Source organism: Phyllostomus hastatus, unplaced genomic scaffold, assembly GCF_019186645.2.
Source record: "Phyllostomus hastatus isolate PE091 unplaced genomic scaffold, TTU_PhHast_1.1 phas_scaffold_78, whole genome shotgun sequence".
Classification (NCBI taxonomy): Eukaryota; Metazoa; Chordata; class Mammalia; order Chiroptera; family Phyllostomidae; genus Phyllostomus; species Phyllostomus hastatus.
The window spans coordinates 93,109,085-93,131,951 of NW_025334041.1; the positions used below are offsets into that span (position 1 = coordinate 93,109,085).

The window sequence follows — 22,867 nt, forward strand, 5'->3', positions numbered from 1 at the left end:
AGGTACTTATCCACACTCACGAATAAGAGACTGGCAAGGGCTTAAACTGGCCTGATCCCAAGCACGTTGAGAGAAACCCTTCTGTCAGAGCTGTTTACACAGAGAAAACGTAGCCTTTTCATTCCCCCGCCCTTCCAGCTTGGCAGCCTGAGGCACCCAGCATGGCCCCAGACCTGTCACAGGTTGATGCAGAGATGGTCTAGAGCCCAGAAATCCTGGCTCTGAGAGGAAAGGTCACCAGCCTGTGTCAGAAAAGGCGACATAAGAACAAGTGTCGGCCACAAACTAACTGAACACTCTCAACCTTGGTTTTCTGTTAACATGCACACACATTCCACACATAGACCATACATAACCCAATTTCATTACCACAAGTGAACTACAAGAATTTCTTCACCAGTACATGAGCTCACACTCCAACCACCTCATTTACAGAAGAGGAAACTAAGGCTCAGGGAGCCAGAGCCTCACCTGTGGTCACCCATGGGGAGGACAACCGGGGTGGTGAGGATTATTTTTAGTGACAAAAGGCTTGTTCTCACACCAAACAGCTTCAATTCTAGACCACCAACATCAAAAACAAAAGAAGGCCAAAAAGGTCAATTGCCCCAGCACCACCTCCCTGCTGCCCACTGGGTGGGTGTATTTTATTATTGGGTTGGCCAAAAAGTCCTTTATGTTTTTTCTTTATCAAGGCTCTAGTAGTGCTTAGGTGCCTTTAACTTCACATGAAACAATTTTGTTAGATTGTATTGTCACACCTGTTGTATCAGCATGCATTTAAAAAAAAAGGCTTATCAAAATTGGTGAATTTTTGTGCAGCCATTTTAATACTGAAGATGGAAGAAGATACGCAACATTTTCAGTGTATTATGCTTTATTATTTCAAGAAAGTTAAGAATGCAACTGAAATCCCCCCAAAAGATTTGTGCAGTGTATGAAGAAGGTGCTATGATTGATCAAACATGTCAAAAGTGGTTTGCGAAGTTTCTTGGTACTATTACCATTGTGGTCAAATAATTCTTTGCTGTGGGGCTGTCTTATGCATTGGAAGATGTTTAGCAGCTCCCCTGGCCTCTACCCACCGGAAGCCAATAGTAGGAGATAGATCTTGGTTACCACAAAGGGGACACCAAGGAGCTTAAGGCCCACATCTCAGGCTCCAGGCCTCCTGACCGACCATTTGGAGTCCCTGAGAGAAGCAGCCTTGAGATTACTGCCTGACTCATTCTCTAAAACCACATATGAAAATCACAGAAAGCTGTGTAAAACTGGCAAGTGCAGTTTTTTTGCAGCATTTAAATAATGTTGTATCCAAACAAAAGGAATCAATAGGTCTAATACCTTGGGGGAGGAAAAAGACAGGAAGCGAAGAAATGGGATGGAGCTACCAGGGGAACTTTTCCTAACAAGACATTAACAAAGGCACGTCTGCCCGCACCCAAGCAGGGATGGCTTGTCCACGTGCCAGAAGCATGCCAAGGGCCCAACTGGAAACACAGTTCTGCAAGGTGGTTACTGAGGTATCTTCATGTTACAGAAAAGTGAACGGCTTCCAAAAACTGAGGTTCTCACGACGGAGAGTGGAGGGAGGGGGCAGGAACTGGGAACTGAGGTAGGCAGCTCCCAGCCAGCAAATCCAAAGGAACCAAACAAACCAAAGGAATCAATAGGTTAAACTTGTGGTTAAACTTGAAGATGGGCATGGATGGCATGGTTGGCACAGCCAGGGTGGAGGGGAAGTTGCCATCCCCGTCCTCATTAAGTGTGTTCACAAACACCTGACCCTAGATCCAGGTATGCTACCCTCAAAACGCCTTGTAGGGTCCTGCTGGGCACCAGCACTCAAGAACAACTGTACCCCCCCACACACCTTTGCTCATGTGGCTAATCTCAGCCTAAAATGTCCATTCCCTTGCTTCTCAATCCCACGCCTGTCCTTGGAGGTCCAGGTTGAAGTCACACTGCCTCCTCCTCAATTCCTTCAATGAATTGTATTTAATCCTCCCTCCTGGCACTCATAATCCACTCCCCATCCCCCGCCCCACCTCAACTGGAACCTCTTAAAAGGAAAACCAAGAGCTCATTATCTAGAACCCACACCCAATCCCATCAATGTTTTCCCGCCTGCATGGTTCCAGGTGAGCCCAGATCCACTCTGCGCAACCCTGTGGGAGGCAGGGCTGAGGTGCCCTAGCCTACAGGTGCTGTAGCCTTGAGGTGAGTACCAGGCACTGCTCCCTACACACACTGAGTATCCAATTAAATCAGGCTCCCCTAGGAAGCCACCCTGCTCCAGAGTCAGGGGCCATCCTCCTCCCAGAAGACAACCTTCCTAGTGACAAGTAGAAAGGGTGGCAACTTCAGAGAGCGGTGCCAAACAATCAAAATGCTGTCCCCTCTTCCCCAGCTCCCAGGTTTCTTTCCTGCCCCCTTTCCCTTGCAAGGGTTGTTAAATTTGAACAAGTTACTGACAGGTGCTTGACAACAGTTGTTTTTAAGTTGTTCTTTAAAATATCAAAATAAATCATATAGATTTAAAATATGTATCCTGAACATTTTGGCCTTTTATCCAAATGTTCTATTGGGGGCAGGGGGGCTGGTCAACCAAGATTTGTGATTACATTTTTGAAGAAGAGATAAAATAGTGGCATCGCTTTTACTGGTCACCTGCCAAAAAAAGTTTACTTGCCCAAATAAAAGAGAACACGCTGTTTGCTCCATATATGAACACACTACTGAGCAGCTTAGAAACTTGGCCTGTTTTACTAAGTGCCATTTAAGTCACCTACTTTTAAGTGTGTCTGTGAATGTCACCTTCTCGCACCACAGGGGTAAATAATCTGTGTCTCCCTGTCCTGAGCTTTCACCTTCTGCCCACTGCTCCCCCCCGCCCCCCCCCCGCCCCCCCCCCCGCCGGGGGCCCAGTCACTCCCATAGCTTCTACTATCTCTGTCCTATTGACCCCACCCCTGGAGTCTGGCAATGACTTGCTCTCCTAATCCGGGCGGCGCCTACACAGCCTCTAGTCATGTGTGGGGCAGGGACAGAAAACAAGCCAGTGTGCTAAAACCAGCGATGGCCGCCCAAGCCCTCATTCTGTCGCTCAGGGTCTGTCCTTGTTTGACACTTTCCATTATTAAGAGACTTTTTAAAGAGAGGATCCATCAGAACATTGAGGGAAAAATTCAAAAGAGAAACATTCTGTTAAAAATAGGAGTATTCATGAGAGGTATTTTAAGTTCATTTGAAGAAAAAATCCTTATGCGGTGAAGGAAGAAGAAAGATTAAGTGGTTACATCTCATTTACTTAAAGAATAAAAGCTACAGGAATTCCTTATACATGAGTGTCAAATTCAGCCATAAAAGTAATACATGTAAAATATGTATCGTTTGTTCTAAATGTTAAATATTTAGAAAGAACGGTATTTGTGACAATCCCACTTTGACCCTTTCAGTGCCAGACAAATACATTTGATTCTGAAAACATCACCAGGCTTCCCACTGAACAATCTAGAGCAGGACTTGAAGGGTTTTGTTTTTTGCTTTTTTTTTTTTTTTAAACACAATTCTGTTATTTCCTGATCAGGACTCAAAAAGGAAGCATTTCAGAGAAGCACGTGAATATTAAGTGCTTGTCAAAGAAAATAAACAACAGAATTCTGCAGCACACATTTTAAGGCGTGGTGAGTTTATGGTCCACAGAAATAACCTTACTGGAGAGCCAGCACTTTCACACTGGAGTCAGGCAACCAGTATGTGAGGTGGGCAGTGCAGGCTTTTTCTTCAGGGGTGGGGCAGAGGGAGGGAACAGAAGCTAAGTGGTTGCCATGATTACAACACCATTTGATGGCAGCTCTGGGACCAAAATCTACTTTAGGCTCTCCACCTGGACCAGTCACCCTGTTCAGTAAGTCACAGCTCCCTCAAAATTACCATTGCTTGCTGCTCTCTGGGGTTCCGCACCAATGGCGATCTCCACTTTCTTCTCCACCTCACCTGCTCTCCAGCGGCTCCAGGCACAGGCTCTTCTTTCCCTTCTTTGCCAACTTCCTGAGAAGGTCATGTCCCTTTGTCATGCCTTGACTTTCCCAATACCCTTGACCCTCTAGAATTTTCACAGTCCTTGGCCTCTCCTGCTTCCAGGGCACCTAACACAGCTGGCCATCACCTCTACCCCCACCCCAAGTTCAAGACCGCCCCTAATCCTGATTCTCCTCTTCTTGGTTCTTTTGTACCTTTGCTCCTAGCCTCATCCCTCAAAATGGGCACTGTCCACCATTCTGGGCTCAAGCCTATTGCTGGGTCTTCCCTCACCGACTCTCCTGTCCCCTGGGCCCTCTTAGACACCCCTACAACCTCCAATGTCCTAAATGTTAAACGATGTCCCAGTCTACCTGTATCTGTAGTTCACCTCCTCCACATCTCCCTCAACTTGTTTCCAAATCCCATCCCACCCACCATGAGAGTCTTTTTATGTTTCATTCCCTTTCAAATAAATCTCTCAATCTCTCTCTCTCTCACTCTCTCTCTCTCTCTCTCTCTCTCACACACACACACACACACACACACACACACATATTCATCCTGTACCATAGCTGGCCTGGTTTAAGCCCTGAATTTTCCCCCAGTGTGACTGATGAAGTGATTTAATTCAATGATTATCAAGCACCTACTTAAATGGAGAAGTGTTTAAAACAGACTATGAAGAATAAAGTTATGTGGTCAATTTTTATTAGTTGATAAGTGCTTAGACAAAAATAAAAGAGTACAGGAGGTGAGGATGAGGATGGTCAGAGAAAGCCTCTCTTCTCAGAGTGGAGGTGGGGAGAGGGGAGAAGCACAACTCCAGGGAGAGGGAACAGCCAGCATGAAAGCCAAAGGCAGGCTACCTCAGAGGCCAATGTGGCTGCAGTGAATTGAGCCAAGGGCCTGGTAAACAGTGGAGGATTCTGAGTAGAAAAATGTGTAAAGTAATTTCACTTTTTAAACACTCCTCCAACTCCTTTCTGAGAAGGTTCTGTTGTGGGGCAAACAGGAAGCAGGGAGAGCCCCATCAGGATGCCATAAAATGCCCCAGGCCCATTATTGTGCCTGCCTCTCTCTCACCTCTGCCTCAAGCTCATCTTCCTAAACACAAGCCTGACCTTGACATGTCACCACATCCCCTCCACGAAAACTTTTCCAGGTTCCCATGACCTCCAGAACTGTTAGGTGCCACTTCCCTCCATGGACATAGAGGCTGCACTGTGTCCCATTACTCCTTCCCAAACACCCTGCTCTCCCACCCAGGGCACACACCTGCTGCTCCCTGCAGACATGCTGCCACAAGCCTGCCATCCCCTCACTGCCCCACCCTCCTTTCACTGTTTCTGAAAAGTTATTTATTCACTCCATGAAAGCCAAGCCCTAACACCACTTCCTCAGGAAGCCTTTCTTGGCTGACCCAACACTGCACTTTGCTCACACCTCTACTAAACACTATTTCATCAGTTCCTGGTTAGAGTTTCCACCAACTGCTAACTCCTTGAGAGCAAGCACTGTGCCCAAACTATCTAGGAATACTCCAGGGCCAAGCACAGTGCTAGGCATATCCTAAGTGGTCCACTGATGCATGCTCTCAGAGAACAAATTGCCCACTTCATTATATATCAATGGGGTTTTGTAGGGCTGGAGGGCAAGAACAGGTTTTCACTCTTGGCTGCTGTAATCTGGAGGCCCCTGATGGGCCACAGTACTCTGATGGCACTTCTGACAATGGTGCAGCCACAAGTAGGAGCCACAGTGGAAAGAGACCCGAACCTTCTGCCAGGTATCTCTAGGCTGGCCCACAACATCTGTTTTAAATTTGCCTGAAATGCTGGCAACGTGTTTTTCCCAAGCTCATTCTAGATGTGCACAGATGCAGAGGATCCAAACCTAGTCAACTGTAGTTAGGGTTAAGAGATGGTGGAATTAATTTTATTTTCCTTAGCCTTATCTTGATTTGTTTCTCTAAATAAACATTCCAAGGGGGAAAAGAGTCTTTTAAAAAGGATGCAAATTACCAACCAACTTACACATTTAAAACACAGCTCCCACTCCCCTCCCCCACTCCTGTATCAGGCTGAGGTAATGGTTTTCAACCTTTTTAAACTTGTGGCACATGTAAACTAATTACTAAAATTCTGTGGCACACCAAAAAATATATTAAATTTTTGCACATCTGACAAAAAATTGAGGTATAATTTTGATTCATTTACACTAGACAGCTATTGTTGTGTTGGCTGTTGTTATTTTTTCATTTGACATTCCAAGGGAAAGGAGATCCATATCCCTCACTAAATAGTCAGGTATTGTGTGTTTTAAAAATTCTAGTCTTGGCTGGTGTGGCCCAGTGGATTGAGTGCTGGCCTGTGAATCCAAAGGTCATCGCTCAATTCCTAGTCTAGGGCACATGCTTGGGTTACAGGCCAGGTAGAGGCAACCACACATTGATGTTTCTCTTCCTCTCTCTCTCCCTTCCCCTCTCTAAAAATAAATAAATAAAATCTTTTAAAAAATAAATAATTTACATTAAAAAAAATTCTTGTGGCCCACCACATACCCAGTGAAAATTGCTGGCCTGGGGAAATGCAACAGCCCCACCCCGGGAAGCTCACACCCTGCGGAGGAATCAGCTGCCCGGGCTGAGGGTGTAGCGGTCTGGGTAGACTCGGGGGTGTCAGTGGCTGAGTAGGACAGCTTTGGAACGTGGAGCCATTCCCTACTTTCTTGTGAACCTGACTGGCACCTCCTGTTCAGGGGAGATCTTCTAGCCCCACCCTCAGGACTCCAGGTGAACCCCAACCTCTAGACTCCTGGTGGCCCTGCCCCACTGAGGTCTGGGCAGAATCTGGGACAGATTGAGTTGTGTGGCTCTGAGGCAAGGGCCAGACAGCCTAACAGGCACCTGCCCTCATGGTGGGAGGTCGCTAGCTCTACCCTCCTAACTCCAAGGAGCACTGTACTATTGAGCTCAGACTCCTGGCAGGATCTTGAATGTACTGAGTTGTGTAGCTTGAAGATGGGGTCCATTTTTCCCTCACATGTCTGATGGGTGGAGAGCCCTCCCTTCATGCAGCCAAATCTTGGTTTGTTTTGGCCTATAGATTCTGCTGGCCTCACTCTGATAATTCCCTGAGGCCCCACCCAACCACAAAGGTCTGCTGCAAGCACCTGGCAAATGGCAGCTGAACGTGGTATACCATGGGACATTTGTTGAGTGGCCTCAGACCCAGCCCTGGCACCGAGTTTGAAACTGTATCAATCTGGTAAACACCAGAAGCCCCTACCTGGTGAATTCAAGCCCACCAGAGTCTCTTTCAGTTACTAAGCCTACCAGGCAGGAGCTGACAGGCAGAGACAGATCTCAGGGTACCTTGAGACTCTTTCTGACCCGCCCCTGGATCTAATGATACTAAAAGCCAGCCTTAGTGCACAGCTCAGTCCTTCCTACAAACACTCAGACCCAGCAGAGGCAGCCAAAAACTGTGGATCATTTTGTAGCATCAAACACGTTGCCCAGGGTCAGTCACAGGCAGCATCTGATATCGTTCTGCACCAGAGGCCCTCCCAGGAGGCCCCAGAACCAACACACCCAGAGGCTAGCTTCAGACAACATCAGAGCAGGACCCAATTAGCTTCAAAAGCAACACAGCCAAAGGGAGATCAGCAGACATCAAGCCCTCTGAGGCGAATTCCACTTCGTGTGGTCAGCACTTGCACAGCTTGTACACAGTTCTGGGGGTTGATCCTTAGAGCCAACCTGAGGGTTAACCACACACACAAACAGGCGATAACAAGTAAGACTCAATTAAAACAAGAAAGCCCATATAACCCACACAATGGACATTTCTGGAGCACCCAGATCAAGTGATCAAGGAGACTGTGCCATGGGGTCCCACAGGACACCTACTACATAAGGCCACCCTACCAAGTCTGGGAATCATAGCATATCTACCTAATACATAGAAACAAACATTAAAAGGCAGCCAAAATGTGAAGACAAAGAAACATGCCCCAAATGAAAGAACAGGAGAAATCTTCAGAAAAAGAGCTAAATGAAATGGAGGCAAGCAATTTACCAGATACAGAGTTTATAAAAAAATGTTTATAAAGATACACAAGGAACTTAGTGAGAAATACAACTGCTTGACAAAAGACACAGAAACCATTTTAAAAAGCTCAGTCAGGAATAAAAAATACAATACCTGAAATGAAGAACACACTAAAGAAAATGAACTATAGATTGGATGAACCAGAGGATCAAATCAGCTATCTAGAAGACAAGACCCAATCAGACCTGCAAAATGAAAACAAAACTTTTTTTTAAATGAGGACAGTTTAAAGGACCTTTGGGACATGATGAAGCATAACAATATCTGCATCATAGGGGTGCCAGAAAGAGGAGAGAGAGGTCAAGGGATTGAGAACCTATTTAAAGAAATAATGACTGAAAACTTCCCTAACCTGGTGAAGGAAAAAGACACAGTAGTCCTGGAAGGGTAGAGAGTCCCAAACAATATGAGTCCAAAGAGGCCCACACCAAGGCACATCAAAATTTAAATGGCAAAGGTTAAAGACAAAGAGAGTATCTTAAAAGCAGCGAGAGACAGTTAGTTACCTACAGGGGAACTCCCATAAGACTGTTAGCTGATTTCTCAACAGAAACCATTCAGGCCAGAAGGGGTTGGCATGAAATATTCAAGGTGATGAAAACATGGATCTACAACCAAGACTCCTCTATCCAGCAAAGCTATCATTTAAAATTGAAGGAGAAATAAAGAGCTTCCCAGGCAAGAAAAAGCTAAAGAAATTCATTATCATCCCATCAATATTACAAGAAATGTTAAAGGGAAGAAAGACGAGGAGGAAGAAGAAAAAACAACAACAAAAAACAATAGAGGAACACAGTTAAAAGAATAGAATGGCAATAAATCATACTTTAAATGTAAATGGCTTAAATGTTCCAATCAAAAGATACATGGTAGCAGAATGGGTAAGAAAACAAGACCCATATATTTGCTGTTTACAAGAGACCCACCTCAGAAGAAAAGATATTCACAGATTAAAAGAGATGGAAAAAGATATTTCATGCAAATAGAAATGAAACAAAAAAAAAACCTGGGGTAGCAATACTTATTTCAGATAAAACAGACTTCAAAACCAATGCTATAACAAGAGACAAAGAAAGACATTACATAATGCTAAAGGGATCAATCCAAAAGGACGTAACCTTGTCCATATTTACATATTTAGGAGTGCCTAAATATAAAAAGCAAATCTTGATGGACATAAAGGAAGAGACCAAAGGTAATAGAATCACAGTAGGGGATTTTAACACCTCATTGACATCAATGGACAGATCTTCCAGACCAAAAAAAAAAAAAAATCACAAGAAAACAGTATCCTTAAATGACACATTAGATCAGATGAATTTAATTGATACCTTTGGAGCATATCTCTCCAAAGCATGGGGATATACATTCTTTTCCAGTGCACATCAAACATTTTCTAAGGTACAGCACATATTAGGACACAAAACAAGTCTCCACAAATTTAAGAAGATTTAAATCATATCAAGCATCTTCTCTGACCATATGGTATGAAAGTAGAAATCAATCACAGAAAAAAAATGAAAAGACACAAAGATAAGGAGGCTATAAATAACATGTTAGTAAACGATGATTGAATCAATGATGAGATAGAGGAGAAAATTATAAGATACCTTGAAACAAATGAAAATGAGAACACACCAACCCAAAATCTATGGGACACAGCGAAAGCCATCCTAAGAGGGAAATTTATAGCATTACAGGCCTATCTCAGGAAATTAAAAAAAAAAGAGGAACTAGAGGAACTAAGAGGAACTAGAATAGGCAACAAAGTGTAAAGAAATAAAATAATAAAAGATCAGAGTAGAAATAAATAAAATGCAGTCCAAAAAATTCAAAAGATCAATGAATTAGGAGCTGGTTCTTTGAAAACATAAGCAAGAGTCACAAGCCTTTAAACCAGACTCATCAAGAAAAAAACAAGAGAAGACCCAAATAATTAGAAATGAAAGAGGAGAAGTAACAACTGAGACCCCAGAAATACAAAGGATTGTAAAAAAATGTTATAAATAACTATATGCCAACAAATTGGACAATCTGGATGAAATAGATAAATCCCTAGAAAAATATTTTCTAAAAACTGAATTTTCCAAAACTGAAGCAGAAAGCATCAGAAAATCTGAATAGACTGAGTACAACTAATGAAATTGAAGCAGTAATCGAAAACTCCCAACAAACAAAAGTCCTAGACTGTGTCGCTTCACAGGTGAATTTTACCAAACATTCAAAGAACTAACACCTCTCCTTCTCAAACTATTCAAAACAGTTCAAGAGGAGGGAAGATCTCCAAGCTCATTTTATGAGGCCAGCATTATCCTAATTCCAAAACAAGAAAAGAACACTATAAAGAAAGATTATTATAGGCCAATATTCCTGATGAACATAGATGCTAAAATCTTCAACAAAATATTACTAAATTGGATTCAGCAACACATTAAAGAGATCAGGTACTGTGATCAATGGGCTTTATTCCAGGGATGCAAAGTTGGTACAATGTCTGCAAATCAATAAATGTGATACATCACATAAACAAAATGAAGGATAAAAATCACATGATCATATCTATATATCCAGAAAAAGTATTTGATAAAATCCAGCATCTGTTTATGATAAAACAAACAAACAAACAACTTCTCAGCAAAGTGGGAACAGAGGGAACAAACCTCCAAATAACAGTCACATATAACAAACCACAGCTCACATCATATTCAATGAGCAAACACTATAAGCATTTCCCTTAAGATCAAGAACAAGACAGGGTCATTCGTTTTCACTCTTACTCAACATAGTACTGGAAGTCATAGCCACAGCAATCAGACAAGAAAAAGATATAAAATGTATCCATTGGGAAAACTGTAACAGAATAACAATAAAAAGATTTTTTAAATAATAAACAAAAAGAAATAAAAGTCATCCATACTAGAAAGGAAGAAATAAAACTGTCATTATTTGCAGATGACATAGTAGTATATATAAAGATCCCTAAAAATTCTGCCTAAAAACTACTATAACTGATAAATGAATTCAGTAAATTAGCTTGATTCAAAATAAATATGGCTGGATACAAAATAAATATGCAGAAATCACTTGCATTTTTATATACCAATAATGAATTATTAGAAAGAGAGACTAATACAATAATCCCATTTACAATTGAATCAAAAAATTTAAATACCTAAAAATAAATTTAACCAAGGATGTAAAAGACCTGTACTCGGAAAGTTATAAGACACTGAAGAAGATACAAGTAAGTGAAAGTATATACCATATTCATGAATACAAAGAATCAATACCATTAAAATGTCCACAGCCCTCAAAGTAATCTATAGATTCAACACAATTCCTATCAAGATACCAATGGTGTATTTCAATATCTAGAACAAATATTCCCCAAATGTATATGGAATCACAAAAGCCTCCAAATAGCCACAGCCATCTTGAGAAAGAACAAAGTTGGAGGAATCATGCTACGTGATATCAAACTATACTTACTACAAGGCCACAGTAATCATAACAGTATGGTACTGGCATAAAACAGGCATATAGAGCAATGGAACAGAATAGAGAGCCCAGAAATAAACCTATGCCTTTATGGTCAATTAATATTCAACAAAGGAGGCAAGAACATACAATAAGGTAAAGACAGTCCATTCAATAAATGGTGATGGGAAAATTGGACAGATACATGCAAAAAATGAAGCTACACCATCTTCTTACACCATACACAAGAATAACCTCAAAATGGATTAAAGACTTAAATGTAAAACTTGAAACCATAAAAATCCTAAAAGTAAACATACACAGTAAAATCTCAGACATTTCTTGTAGCAATATTTTTTCTGATATTTCTCCTTGGACAAGGGAAAAAAAGAAAAAATAAACAAATGAGAAGGAAACCATCAACAAAATGAAAAGACAACCCACTGAATGGAATATTCACCAATGATACATCTGATAAGGAGTTAATATCCAAAATTTATAAAAACCTTATACCACTCAACACCAAAAAAACAAAAGAATCCAATTTTAAAAATGGGTAAAGAACCTGAAATAGATACTTCTCCAAAAAGGACATACAGAAGGCCAATAGGCATATGAAAAGGTGCTCAATGTCCCTAATCATCAGAGAAATGCAAATTAAAATGACAATGAGATAGCACCTCATACCTATCAAAATGGCTATCATCAATAAATCAACAAACAACAGGTGTTGGTGAGGATGTGGATAAACTGGAACCCTCACGCATGCTAGCAGGAACGCAGACTGGTGCAGCCACTGTGGAAAACAGTGTGCGGTTACCTCAAAAAAATTAAAAATAGAACTGTCTTATAAACCAGCAATTCTCTTCTGGGAATATATCCAAAAAACCTGAAACACTAATTTGAAAGAATATATGCACCTCTACATTCACTGCAGCGTTATTTACAAAGCCAAGATTTGGAAGCAGCCCAAGTGCCCATCAGTAGATGAGTGAATGAAAAAGCTATGGTATGTTAACACAATGGAATATTACTCGGCCGTTAAAAAAAAAAAAAGGAAATTTTACATTTTGCCACAGCATGGATGGACCTGGAGAATATTATGCTAAGCGAAAAAAGTCAATTGGAGAAAGATAAGTATTATATGATTTCACTTATATGTGGACTCTGATGAATAAAATAAACCGACAAAATAGAAACAGACTCATAGATACAGAGAACAGATTGACAGCTGTCAGAGGGGAGAAAAGTTGAGGGCTACATGAAAAAGGTGAAGGGATTAAGCACAAAAAAAGATACTCATAGACACAGACAACAGTATGGTGATGACCAGAGGGCAAGGGGTGTGGGGGAGGTTGAAGAGGGTTAAGGGGCAATAAATGGTGATGGAAGGAGACTTGACTTTGGGTGATGAACACATAATACAATATACAGATGACGTATTATAAAACTATATGCCTGAAACCTATATGATTTTATTAACCAAGGTCACCCCAATAAATTCAATAAATTTTTAAATGTCTCCCCAAAAAGTATCCAATAAAACCACCAAAACACTGGGGATATAAGACCACTGAATATATACCACTTTAGATTAAGATTATACAAGTATAAAACATTTTAAATGGCTCATCTAAAGTATGCAACTAAAAACTAGACCTGTGCTTTCACTTCTGAAATAATTATTTCACAAAACATAAACATAAAATGTTGTCTGCACATCCTGGGCACTTACTGGCGCCTCTTATCAAAACTAAAGTCTTCCATGGGCCTTACAATAGAGTGTAAACTACCTGTCATCACTGTACCCTTCTGCACACTAGATCGTATCACACAGGTGACCAATCAGCTCTGAATGGGACATTTTAATGACTGTCAACTCAACTTACAAAGAAAATGTCAATTAAAAATAATAGGGGATCAACTATCAACAAATAATGTTTTATTTAAGCTAAATGCTCTATCAACAAAGTGTCAAATCAAGATTTGGCCTCTAAGTTTCTTTTTTTTTTAATATATTTTATTAATTATGCTATTACATTTGTCCCATTTCCCCCCTTCCCTCCCCTCCTCCCTGTACCCCCTCTCCCACCCACGTTCCCCCCCTTTAGTTCACGTCCATGTGTCATTCTTATGAGTACTTTAGCTTCTACCTTTCCCGTACTATTCTTGCCCTCCCCCTATCTATTTTCAACCTATACATTCTATGCTACTTATTCTCTATACCTTCCCCCCCCTCCCCGGCCTCTAAGTTTCAATAAGAGGCCTGTATAACTTTATCCTGTAATAGCATATCAAAATACATATAGATGCTTTTGTTATCACCTTTTTAAAGAAATAAAAGGGGAATAAGGAAACTGCATGTCAGCCACGGTGCTCGGTATTTTAGACGTTGCATCGTACTAATTTTCTTAGCAGATCTAAGGCAGGACTTTAACCGTTCCTTCTTATAATTGAGAAATTGAGGCTCAAAAAAGTTAAGTAACTTATTCACAGAGTAACCACAGTCACACGGTAAGTTGAGAAAAGGAACTAAAATCCAGGTCTGTTTCACAAAAGACTACACATTGTATGATTCTGTAATCCCACTTACATGAAGTTCAGAAACAGGTAAAACCAATCTATGATGATATGAATCACATGTAAGATTTTATAAGTCAGAATATCAATTTCCTTTGTGGGGAAATACTGACTAGACAGGGGCACAGGCACCTTTGGGCTACTAAAAACATTTACTTCTTGATGGGTGGTGGATATATATTCATGAGCTGCACACTTAATATTAGTGCACTTCACACACTTTACTGTATGCTATACCTGAAGTTTAAAAAAAATCCTCATTTGATTGACTCCAAGTTCATGCTCTTAACCACTAATCACCACACAGCCACTCTGACACAATGTGGCCACAATCTAGAATTGATTCTCTTGGATAATCAGTTTTTAAAAACATTCTGGTAAGCAACATACAGCCTAACCATACCAGAGTGAAGAAATCAGAATAATAAATTTATTTTTAAATGTCACAGAATGAAAAGTAGAAAGTATCAATTTCCTGGCTACTGGGAATTTCCCCTGTGTAGCCACATCAGAATAAAAACAATTTTAAACCCTGCTCCAAGGGCATGTTCACATGTACAGAAAATAACTTGTAACAAAATTCTTAGAGCTATCCATGTTAACACCTAAACCTAAAATTATACCAAATATTTCATGACAGATGTTATAACTTTATCAATAATGCCAACTCTCAAAAGATGTTTGAGTTTTGTTACAATAATTAAGACAAGGCAAGAAGACAAAATTTGATGGGCAAAGAGCACAAAACTCACAGTATGAGCAAGTGTGAGTCCAAAATCTCAACCCAGATTTGTAATGAAAAAAAAAAAAAACAAAACTCATACAAATAACTTTTTTCCAGCAGTAAAGTAATTGTGCCACATATGTCCACATAACAATTCTTTATCAAGTAACAAGTTCTTCTCACAGAAGCCTTGTTCAGACTAGCAAAGCCTCATCACCAGCTTTTGATGATGAAACCATTACATCAATTCCCCCAAAGCTTTATCTCACACATACACACACCTCTTACTCAAACAGTAATTGCCTCTCCAGAGAGAGGAATTTATTCATCCTACAATGTGGAGATGTATTTGGCAAGTACCTAGTAACAGTCATCCCACCTTGGGGGTTAGGGAAAAAATAGCTGCATCCACACCTGTTGGGTGTATGTGCCGTGGTCTTTACTGGGTGCTTTCGATTATGCAAGCCAGGAAACCCAGTTTTCACATTGTCAGAGTCCTGTTTAATTCACATTTGAATGTTCTGTAGAAATACCAGGCAATTAAGGAAAAGAGTTTTAGTTTCCCCTGGGCATCTGCATATATAAGATCAAAAGGCCTTTTATGAAAATTTTTCAGTTTTGATAATTTTATATACCACCACCGGTGTGCTGCAATAGATTACATAATCAAATATTATCCCAGATGCCAGAATCTCAATGTTTATAAAAGTAGCCATTTGCATTTATTTTGTCATTAACAAACTGTCCAATAAAACTGTCAAAAAAAACTTGAGTCAAATATCGTAGCTATTAAGCAAATGAGAAAGAATTAAAAGCACTGACCCAGCATGTTCACAACAGAGTGTACTTCAGGCACTTTCACAGCTCTAGTCAGCACCCCCAAATCACGGTGTTGTTTTTCCTTTTTCTTTTTAACATTATTAGAAAACTAAAACTTAAAGTTTCAAAGTTCCTTTGAGAAACAGAAGATTCACAACCTTATCTCATATCCCTGAATCAGCTGAAAAAGTCCTACTTATATTTCTTATAATGCATCATGTAAAGCAAAGGAATTAATAATTTTTTGGATTTTCATTCACTTCCTAAATAAACTCTTATTTTAAAAATTCACCTACTTAAACAAACTGTACAGGGAAAAACCAACCATGAATTATCAGTTCCACTTTCCTGTTTTTTAGCAAGTTTAGTATCCTAGAATTAGAGAAATCTCAATGGTTGTTTTTTTTATAAACAAGGAAATCTTCAAAACTACAAGCCATCTGTATATGTAGCTCTCCAACAAAACCCAGAAAAAAGTCAATTCATAAATTTTGCAATCATATTATGTTTATTTTCCTCAAAAGACTACCTTATTCCTTGGATAAACTATCTGGCTGGTTTCAGCCTCAGTCAGACAAATCTAAACCATTTCCACACCAGTTACTGTTTTTTGCCTAAGGGTAAATTGATGCACGGAGCAACTTCGACCAACCGTATACTGATTTCACAATGTCTACCACTAATTAAGCACTTCTTAAGTGCGATGATGCAAAGCTAGAAGTTTGGCAAACATTATCCTATTTGTCCTTAAAAACAATCTGGTAAAGCAGACATTACCATCCCCAAAACCAAATATGTGAACGAGGCTGGGATGCTAAACTTGCCCAAGGTCGCACTGAACAGTATGTGGCAGAATCAAGACTAGTGAACAGTGAGGATGGAAGCTTTGAACTTTTACGGAGAATCAAACCTTTCACCATACACCTGCCATCTGCACAAAAAATTAAATGAAGAGCAGTGAGCCCCCACTGTATGGGGACTCCCAAGGGAAAAATCAGTATTCCAATCTGAAAAAAAAAAAAGTAATTTCAAAACGAAGAGCTAAAGATAAAGACATTTGTAAAGGCTGGGCAGCAGGGAAAGATTTACTCAAAACTGGTCATAAAAGTCTAATCTGAGTACAAACGCTCCGCGTAACACTCTCCCAAATTCCACCAGGCCTAATAACCTCTATTCCAAGGAAACAGAAGTGAGAACTAGGACAGTGGGAAGTGACCGCCCAGCCCTGGAATCAGCTTGTCAAGATCTACACGAGCGCGACCACGAGACTGCTGGAGAGCCACTGGACTGGGATCACCTCGGTCCCGCCTTTCTAGACCCAGTCCTGGCCCATTCGGGCACATCGTTAACTATCCAAAGGCACAATTACACTGGGGGAAAAAAATTGTTATTAACAAGTAGAAGCCCATATTCACCAACTAGCTTCGTAATCTGAAATCTACAGCACGCTTCCAACAAGGGAGGGGCAGAAGAATAGGGTATAATTGTCCTGAACTATCTTTCTACGAAGATGCGGAGGTTCCGGAGGCCCGGCGGGGTAGCGGGGCAATGACAGACACACCACCCCCACATTTCGGGAAAGAGCGAGCCTCCTCAGAAACCCGCGTTTAAAATGTACATAAATTTTCACGAACGAGTTTTCACGCTGGGACACTTGGGGGGGGGGGTCCGTCAGTAGTGCGGGATGCCCAGCCCTGAGTGTAAAATACCGTGGCCTGGAAGTTAAGGTAACTCGGTTTTATTGCCTCCAGAAAGGACCACCTGCCATCTCCGTGCAGCCCCCAGGACCTGCGCCCGCAGCCCCCTCGGAGTGCCCAGCCAGCGCCCCAGTGCCCACCCTACCCGTGAGGTGTTTTGCAGAAGCTGGCTGGACGCACTCCCTGCAGCACCCACCCTTCCCCCTCCCCAGGTTTCAACCTGGTTAATCATCAACGCGGGCACTGTGGAATATTTTTTTAGAGGTCAAAGCGAAAGGTTCTCCCTAAGTTTCGCAGAACCCGGAGATGGGGACCCGGAGGTGACAGTGGCAGGCACTTGGAGGTGGGGAGAAGCCGTGGGGGCTCTTTGGCTCACAAAACACCTGATCTTCCCGTGCAGCACTGGAAACCAGCGCAGTGCGTGTGGGGTGCGGGGGTGTGAGCGCCGATCCGCTCACCGCCCCCTCCCCGAAATACCAGAGCAACCCAGAAGAGGCCCACACGCCACTTCGCATTGCCTGCCAGCACCCCGATGCGGGCTCCCCCGGAAGCTGGGGTGCAGCGGGGCGGGGAAGAATGGGACATGAGGCTCCAAAGACACGCTGCCGCGGGGTTTTGTTATTCTCTTCCTCTAAGGTAGGAGCAGTGGCGCGGGGGCCAGGGGAGAGGGACGCTAGATGCGGCCGGGGCCACCCGGAGACGGTTTCCTCTGCTGGGACCCGTGCACGAAACCGGAGCCGACGAGGAACGTGGTGGGGGTGGAGAAGAGGGAGGCCAATGGAAGGGGCGCAGGGAGCAAATAGGTGGCGGGAGCAGAGCGGGCCTGGGGAAGTGGCAGGGGAGGAGAAAGTGGAGAGGAAGGCGGCGGGGGTGCACAACCCACCCGGCCCTACCTTGTCCGGGAGCAGCTCCTGCTTAGCGGGGCGGGGGCGGGATATCGCGGCCACATCCACGTCCCGGCCGCTCGGCGCGGCTCAGCCTGGCGACCGCAGCCGCTCAAACTCCATGCGTTGCGCCCGCGACTGGCGGCCCGGTGGTGTCGGCGGCGGAGACAGCTCCGGCTCCGCTCGGCTCCGTTGGGCTCCAGCACTTGTTGCCGCCGCGGCCGCTGCGCCTCACTCCGGGTTCCAGCTCTCCGCGCCGTCACCACCCCCGGCGCTCGAGCTCTGCCTCGCCCCCGCCCCCGCAGGACCAGCCAATCCGGCCGGGCACCGCCCCTCGCGTCAGCTCCCGGCACCGCCTGCCTCCCCGTTCCCCAAGTTTGGGAAAGGCCTGCCTCCCTCGGCCGGTCTCCGCGGCCCGGCTAGTCCTCGCCCGGGACTCGCCCGGCTTGTGCTTCACCTGCCTTCCCCGGACCCTCCGGGGCCTCAGGCTCACACCTGGAAAGCAAAGGGTTAAGCTGGAGGAAGGCAACCCCAGAAAGTAGACCCTTCGGAAAAATGGGGCAGCTCGAAGTTCAAAATAATTATATTCCATCTACGGTCTAACCTAAATCCCTCCAGCTACAAGACGCCCCACTTGTTGTACGTCTGATGTTGGGGGCCTATGCACATGGCTTCGTGAGGGCTCCATTCACCTCTTCTGGATGGAGCCAGTTTGTGACTGGTCCTGCACTAGATGCCGGCCATGCCTCAAGGCTTGGGTTAGTGCGCCCCGCAAAACCCGAGTTCCACCGTGGAAGGTGGGAGGAGGAGGAACCAGGACCAAGGCGGGACCTCGCCCAGGACTCGCCCGACTTGACCAATGCTCTACGCACCCACTTCTTAGGTGCCCAAATGAGGCCCTAGAGCCCAAGGCCTAGGGCGGTCCCTATTTGCCACTGCCACCCTGTCTTCAGGTTTTTAAGCCGCCTAGGGCATAGTGAGGGGAAAGTTTTAGTTTTCCTTGTGGTGTTGTGCAGATTTCCTCGAGGTTCCACGGGTACCACGGGAAACTGGAAACGCAAGGTGCCCAGACACTGGGCCTCGAACCCGTGACGGAGTCCAAGGGGCAGAGGTATACCTAGGAACAACCTAAATGGCTGACCTCTGACACATAACGCCGGCTCCCCGGGGCTGGATCGGGGCTTAGCACCAACGACACCCCACCAGCCAGAACTCTGGGGACCACCGCAGACGCACCCTCCTACCCAACGCCCTGCGAGGGCTCGCCAGAGCACTGCATTCAACGGTGAGTCGGAGCTGCGGTTGACGCAATACTGGGGGCCTCAGGTGAGCCCAGAGGGCCGGGAAGGAGAGGTTTCCCAGATTTGAAAGGCCTCCGCACCGCCAGCTGGTCAGCTTGTCCCAAGGCGCACGTGAAAGCGGGCCTCCCTTCCCCGACCTGCCTCTACCCCACCTCTGCTTTGGTCCTTATCTCTCCGGGAAGAAAGCGGCGTTCCCCTTTTAGATGATTAGACTGAGGAATTAAGGACACTTCACCCTCAACTATTTGCATTTCTCAGAGGGGGAATTAACCCCTCTGAGGGTTAAAGGAAGGAATTGATACCGTAGGAATTTCAGGCACCTATGAGCTCAGCCCACTTAATCATAAACTCAGCGAGAAAGAACAGCTCGTTGCTACTGGATGCACTGAGCCTAGTGGGTCCACTGGAAACAGAAACTCTCAGTCAGATCTAGAAAAGTTTTGATTTTCAGCTTCCAGACCTTTTTGCTTTTATGTTGATCACATGATTCTCCTATGAGTGCAATGTAATGTCCAAGAAACGAGATAGATTTGTGTATATTCACAGAAAAACATCTGGAAGGGTGCACACTGACTGTTGACCACTGTTACCTGCCCCAACCCCGCGCAGGGTGGGATAGAAGTGTTGGAGGAGGGGAGATGAATTTCATACCCTTACTGACTTTGAATTTTGTATTCTTGCAGTTAACTTCCATAACTTAGAAAGCTAACAAAATATTTTGAAGATTTTATTTATTTATTTTCAGAGAGAGGGGAAGGGAGAAAGAGAAGGAAACATCTATGTGCCAGAGATACATTGATCACTTGCCTCTTGGCTAATAAAACATTTTAAAGAAATATAGGAATTAGAAAATCTTTAAGAAATCTACAGAAAACTATAGATTTGTATCAAAATAATCCTGAGTCCCTATTCTTTGGTTTAAATAAAGATATCTTCAGGCTGCTGTTTTTTAATTGCTGTGATTGGACAACACTGACATCTGAAGATTTTTCTGTGCCATCGGATTGGTATATTGTTTCTATGCATATGTGTCTGCCCTTTAAATGCACTCCCAATAATCACAGATATACTTTCAGGAACTGCCAGCCAAGGAGTTTTTAGTCAAGAAACTGCTACAATGTTAGCTGGCAGCCAACAAAAAAATTACCTTGTGTCCTTTGTAGCTGCCAAAAGCTGCCCAGGCCCTGAAATTTAAAAAATAAAGGCATTCTCTCCATTTGGCTATTAATTAATGCAAAAGAGAGTATAGCTTAACAATTACACTGTCTTTTGGGACTAAATTCCACACCCACTTGGCTATAGTCTCTACTCTTAGGTTGGGGCCTGGGTCCATCATCATTAGTTAAAGATGTATTATTCATATATTTAACAAATACGAGAGGAGCCTCTCCCAAAAAACGGAATTATCTCCTGGAGGGTGGGTCCCTTGTAGTGTACAGGCTTTCCCTGCTAGGTGAGTGTTCTAGGATCCCATCTGTATCAGTGTACTAGCTGGCATTGTTGTGAGAGGCTGCATTTGGCTTCAGTGAATTTATTTTGAAGACTTTCAGTGCATTTGCCCATTTACGAGTGCACCTGCCCACAACCATGCTGAGAGTTCAGCAGTTTTTGACCAAAAAATGTCATAACCCCTATACCTTACCCTCCCTATTGACCTGATCTTGTCCCAAGCAACTTTTTGTTTGTTTGTTTGTTTCCCCAGATGAAAAATGTCCTCAAAGGGAAACTTTTTACCGATGTGGAAGAGGGGAAACAAAAAACAGCAGAAGCACTAAAAGGCATCAAAATAAACGAGTTGAAAAACCATTTTGAGCAGTGGAAAAAAACATCTCAATAGGTGTATTGCATCAAATGGAGAGTACTCTGAAGGTGACTGAAGTTTAAACATGTAAGAATAAATACACAATTTTTTATAAATAAAAAAGTTATTTATTGAACAGAGTTCCTGGCTGTTTCAGGTTAGAAAGGGGAATGTGATTGAGGGGGAAGCTGGAGAGCTAGGCAGAGGCTAGATCATGCCGGGCCTAGCATACCATTTTCAGTAAGCTCACTCTGACTACGATGTGAAGAAGGGATAGGAGAGGGGGAAGAGGAGGGTGGAGGAACAGTTAGGAGGTTGTTGCTATAAGTGAATGGATTGTTTAAGGAGTAGAGCAAATGGGAAAAGTGAACACCAACAAGAGTTGGTGACTGCTTAGATAGGGAGGAATCAAGGCAAATTCTCAGGTTTCTCTGCTTTGTCAACTAGATGGATGATGGTCCAGTTTTCTGAATCGGGGACCTCTCAGGGTGGAGGGTTGAAAAAACCTTCCTAAAGTTCACAGTTTGTCAAGGTGGGTTTGAAGTGCCTGTGAGTTGTCCAAGTGGAGATGTTCACTAGGTGGTTGGTTGTAGGGTATGGTGCTCTGAGGAGAGGCTGGAGCTGGAGTGGCTGGTGTAGATGTGGTCTCCTGGGAGAGTATGGAGTTCAATCAGAAGAAGGCCTGGGGCTGAGCCTCAGGGAGCCTTTATCTAAAGGCTGGACAGAGGTAAACTATCTGGGGGGCGGGGGTGCGGGGTACAGGAGCAGCCACAGGGGCAGGAGGAAAACCAGGAGCTTGGGAAGGCGGAGCCCAGGGAAAGAATGTGTCATAAGAAGGAGGCAGTAGTCAACAACATTCTAAATGGCTGAGACCCAAGGAAAATGGATTGAGCGACTTTGGTGTCATTGGGACTTTTACAAAACAGTGACTGGTGGAGTGAAGGGGTGGAAAGCATTAAGGAGAGAGCAAGTGGTGAAGAAATGAAGAAAGGCACTGAGTACAAGCAATGCCTAAAAGTTTTGATGGTGAAGGGTCAGAGAGAGAAATAGCTGGAGAGGGATATTATATCAGCAGTGGGTTTATTTTAGTTTATGTATTATTATTATTTTAGGATGGAATAGCTTGAGTGTGTTTAAATGCAGATGGGGAGGATCCTATAGAAAGGAGAAAGATGAAGGTACAGCAGAAAGAGGACAATGGACAATAAAGCTTCCTGTGACCATGGGGGGCGGGGGAATGGAACCAGAGTATGGGTGGAAAGACTAACGTCATACAGGAGACCACCTCCTCTATTATAACAGGAGGGAAGAAGTTGGAGGAGGACTACACCAGGCAGGTTTGGTGTGCAATGCTGAATCCTCCCACCTGATAATTTCCTCTTATTCTGTGACATACAAGAGGCTGGGAGTGGGGCAAGGAGAAATGAGAGATTTGAAGAAAGTGGA

The 22,867-nt window shown here is 43.4% G+C and overlaps 1 protein-coding gene across 1 annotated transcript in view; it reads right to left on the bottom strand.

Moving 5' to 3' along the window:
* B3GNT2 (UDP-GlcNAc:betaGal beta-1,3-N-acetylglucosaminyltransferase 2) overlaps positions 1-18,588 on the bottom strand; it is a 32,132-nt gene extending 13,544 nt beyond the window's left edge. Inside the window, exon 1 of the mRNA XM_045828072.1 lies at positions 18,329-18,588. The gene's annotated coding sequence lies outside the window, so the exon portion shown is untranslated. The remainder of the gene's footprint in view (positions 1-18,328) is intronic.
* Positions 18,589-22,867: the final 4,279 nt, after the last annotated feature.